Source organism: Helianthus annuus, chromosome 10 (genome assembly GCF_002127325.2).
Source record: "Helianthus annuus cultivar XRQ/B chromosome 10, HanXRQr2.0-SUNRISE, whole genome shotgun sequence".
Lineage (NCBI taxonomy): Eukaryota > Viridiplantae > Streptophyta > Magnoliopsida > Asterales > Asteraceae > Helianthus > Helianthus annuus.
In genome coordinates this window covers 161,863,543-161,869,825 of record NC_035442.2, presented here as the reverse complement: position 1 = coordinate 161,869,825, position 6,283 = coordinate 161,863,543, and positions in this window count along the sequence as shown.

Below are 6,283 nucleotides of genomic sequence, written 5' to 3'. Positions count from 1 at the left end.
TAGAACAAGGAACAGATGGAATTTGGAGATTCCCTAAGAAGAGAATGTGGATACCTAAATTAGGAAACCTACACCACCATATATTAGAAGAAGCCCATAAGTCTAAGTATACGATGCATCCTGGAAGTGATAAGATGTATAAGGATTTAAGAAAGAATTTTTGGCGGATAGGAATGAAAAAGGATATAGCAGCTTATGTTTCTAAATGTTTAACCTGTTCACAAGTTAAAGCTGAACATCAGAAACCCTCAGGTTTATTGCAGCAGTTAGAAATGCCAGTGTGGAAATGGGAATTAATAACAATGGATTTTGTTACCAAATTACCCAAAACAAGAAAAGGTAATGATACAATATGGGTGATTGTAGATAGGCTAACTAAGTCATCTCATTTCCTACCAATAAAGGAAACTTTCAGTATGGAACAGTTAGCTAAGCTGTATGTAAATAAAATAGTTTCATTACATGGAATTCCTTTATCAATTGTTTCTGATAGGGATAGCCATTTTACCTCTCATTTTTGGGCAAGTTTCCAAAAAGCAATGGGAACCAAGTTGAATCTAAGCACAACTTATCATCCTTAAACAGACGGACAAAGCGAAAGGATAATTCAGACAATGGAGGACATGCTTAGAGCTTGTGTAATTGATTTCGGAGGTAATTGGGACGATCACTTACCATTAATTGAATTCTCTTATAATAACAGTTATCACACCAGTATCAATACTGCACCATTCGAAGCACTTTATGGACGAAAGTGTCGAACGCCAGTTTGTTGGGCAGAAATCGGAGAAAAACAACTCTCTGGACCAGGGATAGTATAAGAAACGACAGACAAAATTGTTCAAGTCAAGGAACGACTGAAAGCAGCACGTGATCGATAAAAGAGCTATGCAGATAACAGGCGAAAACCGTTGGAATTTCAAGTAGGAGATAAAGTGTTATTGAAAGTCTCTCCTTGGAAAGGAGCGGTAAGATTCATCAAAAGAGGAAAGCTAAGCCCCAGGTATGTTGGACCTTTTAAGATTATTAGAAGAATAGGACCTGTAGCCTATCAGCTACAACTGCCAGAGGAAATAGCAGGAATACATGATGTATTTCATGTATCTAACCTCAAGAAGTGTTTAGCCGAAGAATCGCTGGTAGTACCTCTTAAGGATATAGAGGTAAACGAACAACTTAAATTTGTAGAAAAGCCTCTACAGATTGAAGACAGGAAAGTCAAGAACCTCAAGCACAAGAGATTAGTCCTGGTCAAAGTAAAGTGGGACTCCAAGAGAGGACCAGAGTATAGTTGGGAGCTTGAATCGGAAATGCAAAGGAAATACCCGCACCTACTCCAGTAGACCTCGAGGACGAGTTCTAAAACAAGGTTGTGAGGATATAACAACCCCCCTAAATTTTTTGACGCCCTAAAAATAATTAGAATGTCCCAAAACGTCCTAAAATACACCCCGTATGCGAAAACGGACCCCGAATACCTTTATTTTATTAAAAAATTAAATAAAAACAAGATTTTTACTTCGCTCGCGGGTCGCAAACGAGTTGGCCAAGAGCTACACGGGGCGCGACAGCCTTGCCACGCAACGACACCCTGAGCTGCCACATGGCAGGCTCGTGTCAGGTCTACAGTTGGCGAATCAGCAAGCCTACGCCCTACAACCCTATGTCACGGGCCGCGAAGGATCACCCTTCGACTTACGCGGGCCGCGAGAGAGTCCAATATCAGCCCTATAAATAGCAACGAAGGATTCAGTCGATAAACCGTTCAAATTTCTTTTCTCTCTCGAAAATTTACATAGTTAAAGCTATTCTCGGGTATAATACCCCCCTAACGAAGTTCTGCCCCGTTGTAAGTATCATAACCCCGGTTACGTATTAGATACGCTGCCCGATTGATCTAGGGTTCCGTAACGGCTGTCGTGGTTCTGCCCGACGTAGTCGTTGGAATGTCGTTTCGGGGAGGGTATTACTAATGTAAATATTGGGTTATTATACTAATGCGTGTGCATTTGTGTATTTAATAGATAATCAACAGAAAACCCTAAAGGAAAACCTAAGACAGCAATGTGAGTAATCTCCTTTTTTGAAACTGTTTTTACAAAACCTTACATAATTAATAATATATTAAACAGTTATTGAGTATTTGTATTCTACAATTATCGTCGGTATGTTGGGGTTTTGTATACAAAATTTTTTACTACCTTGCGAGGAGTAACATGACCACAAGTCGGGTTGACAGTACCCTGGGTGGTAATTAAAGTAGATGGAAACAAATGTAATTACGCGACCGCCCTCAATAATGTACAATGGTTTTTACTAAACTTGATTAAACTGAGATTCACTCACCAGTATTTCCCACTGACAAAATAATTTTAAACGCGTTTCAGGTAACAAAATGTGAAAGCCAAATAGAAGCCAGCTGGACAGTACTGAAGGTTTGGAAAAGTGGCCATAAAATTACCTAAAATAAAGAGATGTTTTTATTAAATAAAATAGGGTTTATCTCTATGAAAATGTATGTACTTAAAACTTGGGAGTATTCCCACGTATTTAATATTATGAAAATGTGGTATTTTACTCTGATAAAATATTTCCTAACTACGGTCCTGATGTGATTTCCGCTGCCAAAACGATAAACACCGATACCACTGAAACTGGCCGCGGCCGCCCGTTCCCGGGTAATTAGGGGACGGGGGTTGCGACAAACGCAGCCAATCTCTAATTTTGTTATGGTAGCTGAGGTTTAGGATGTTTGTGGTTTATCTATGTTTTTGGAATTCACATAGTGGCCAACACTATTCAGTTTGGCTATCCGGAATCCGCTTTTTTGGCTATTTAGAAGTGCATCAACATTGAGATTCTAATGAAGGCATTGACTTTCTCTCTATTCTGTCTCAAAAAACAATAATCACTGACAGCGATTGTATATTTCTAAAAGGAAAAGTGTTTAATTAAAATATTGAGTTGTTCTGTAAAACAAGTATGGTATGTTGTGTGAAGGTAAAAAGAATTGGTGAATATTTTAGTGCTAATTATGCTTATATATGAGGGAACAGAGTTGTCATGTGCACATTGTGATGCTTTAAATGAAGTTTGTGCCATGTTCAAAGCAGGTTGACCATTCCAATTCATAAATCAATGTTACCCCAATTAACCCACAAAAAAATTTACTCTATTAATCGTGTAAGGCTTCCTAAACCCTTTTATTATTATTATTTTTTTTTTTTTGGTAGTGAAATGTGGTAGTAGAACAAAAGGAATAGGGCAATGGTTGCATGAAAATGGGTTCGAATCACGAGTAAAAGGAAGGGGCGTTTTTTATTCGTGGGTGGGCACCATAAGTTCTGAACCTATTGTACCGAGCCGTGGGTAATTTGTTGACACATTCATGAGTCTACGGTATTTTAGTTTGGGTTGTCGTTGTATTATAAAACAAATCGCAATTGAATTACTTAGGTTTTTCGCACGTTTTCGCCGCCGCAACGCGCGGCGGGTAAAAAATCTAATTATTAATATGTTGTTGAATATATTTGTTTTATACCAGGTGTGTTATTTGATGATGTGATTTTTGATTAAAGATGAGGATATTTCAATACGTGATTAATGTTTTCTTAAAGTGGTCAACAAAAAGTGCTAAATTATTTGTTCCAAAGGTTCAAAAACCTGAAGTGATTGATTAAAAGTTGTCTGCCATGGTATTTCGCATAAGGATCAACTTATTTTGATCATTTCACAACGTATTATTTATTCTTCCTCTTGAAGTTCACGTGTATTAGCACTAGTGTATTATATATAGAAGAAGGCGGTGATTGTGATGTGAGAACTACCGACGTTTAGTTTTAAGAGTATATACAATGTAACAAAGAAAGGTGTAACACAAAACACCACATGGCTCACAAAACAAAGAACCACACGAAAGCAAGACGTACAAGTCAAAAAGCATGAGCCAATCCAACAATAAATCTTTAAGTAGAACCAAAATAGACAATTAATACTTGGCAAAGGCGATGCCTTTATACACCTTGGGAGGGGAGGTCTTGGGTTCAAATCACACAGACGACATGAGTAAATAAATTTACGGTTAGAAAAAAAAATACTTGGTTTATAAGAATTGTCACAAATACATATATCAATATAGGAAAATAAAACACAACGGTTCATGTTGTATGCATTGACAACAATACATATATAAATACTAGAACATAATAACCAACATACCAATTTAATCAAACTCTTGAATTGTTCATTTCTTGGTCATTGAAATGGTCATGAATAAATTTCTTAGTTTCTTTTTTGAGAGATATTCGGCCACATGCTTCTCAAGAATCATGAAGAGAATTATTCAACCCATAATTTGGAATTAGGAGCTATAATTTTTGCCCTTAAAATTTGAAGACATTACCTTTACGGTAGTAAGTTTACCATTTTCACTGATCATAAGAGTTTAAGGTATGTCTTTGGGCAAAAGGAGTTGAATATGAGACAAAGACGCTGGATGGAGATTCTTAGTGATTATGATTGTAACATCCATTATCATGCAGGAAAGGCTAATGTGGTAGCTGATGCTTTAAGTCGAAAGTATCATGAAAAGCCAAAAAGAGTACGTTCTCTTAAATTAAATCTGCAGATAGATTTAAATGAACAGATTAGAAAAGCACAAGAATCAGTAATCAAGGATGATACGGAAAAACTAAAAGGAATGATCAGGGAATTAGAACAAGGAACAGATAGAATTTGGAGATTCCATAAGAAGAGAATGTGGATACCTAAATTAGGAAACCTACGCCACCATATATTAGAAGAAGCCCATAAGTCTAAGTCTAAGTATACGATGCATCCTGGAAGTGATAAGATGTATAAGGATTTAAGAAAGAATTTTTGGCGGATAGGATTGAAAAAGGATATAGCAGCTTATGTTTCTAAATGTTTAACCTGTTCACAAGTTAAAGCTGAACATCAGAAACCCTCAGGTTTATTGCAGCAGTTAGAAATGCCAGTGTGGAAATGGGAATTAATAACAATGGATTTTGTTACCAAATTACCCAAAACAATAAAAGGTAATGATACAATATGGGTGATTGTAGATAGGCTAACAAAGTCAGCTCATTTCCTACCAATAAAGGAAACTTTCAGTATGGAACAGTTAGCTAAGTTGTATGTAAATAAAATAGTTTCATTACATGGAATTCCTTTATCAATTGTTTCTGATAGGGATAGCCGTTTTACCTCTCATTTTTGGGCAGGTTTCCAAAAAGCAATGGGAACCAAGTTGAATCTAAGCACAGCTTATCATCCTCAAACAGACGGACAAAGCGAAAGGACAATTCAGACAATGGAGGACATGCTTAGAGTTTGTGTAATTGATTTCGGAGGTAATTGGGATGATCACTTACCATTAATTGAATTCTCTTATAATAACAGTTATCACACCAGTATCAATGTTGCACCATTCGAAGCACTTTATGGACGAAAGTGCCGAACGCCAGTCTGTTGGGCAGAAATCGGAGAAAAACAACTCTCTGGACCAGAGATAGTACAAGAAACGACAAACAAAATTGTTCAAGTCAAGGAACGACTGAAAGCAGCACGTGATCGACAAAAGAGCTATGCAGATAACAGGTGAAAACCGTTGGAATTTCAAGTAGGAGATAAAGTGTTATTGAAAGTCTCTCCTTGGAAAGGAGCGGTAAGATTCATCAAAAGAGGAAAGCTAAGACCCAGGTATGTTGGACCTTTTAAGATTATTAGAAGAATAGGACCTGTAGCCTATCAGCTACAACTGCCAGAGGAAATGGCAGGAATACATGATGTATTTCATGTATCTAATCTCAAGAAGTGTTTAGCCGATGAATCGCTGGTAGTACCTCTTAAGGATATAGAGGTAAACGAACAACTTAAATTTGTAGAAAAGCCTCTACAGATTGAAGACAGGAAAGTCAAGAACCTCAAGCACAAGAGATTAGTCCTGGTCAAAGTAAAGTGGGACTCCAAGAGAGGACCAGAGTATAGTTGGGAGCTTGAATCGGAAATACAAAGGAAATACCCGCACCTGTTCCAGTAGACCTCAAGGACGAGTTCTAAAACAAGGTTGTGAGGATATAACAAACCCCCTAAATTTTTTGACGCCCTAAAAATAATTAGAATGTCCCAAAACGTCCTAAAATACACCCCGTATGCAAAAACGGACCCCGAATACCTTTATTTTATTAAAAAAAATTAAATAAAAACAAGATTTTTACTTCGCTCGCGGGTCGCGAACGAGTTGGCCAAGAGCTACGCGGGG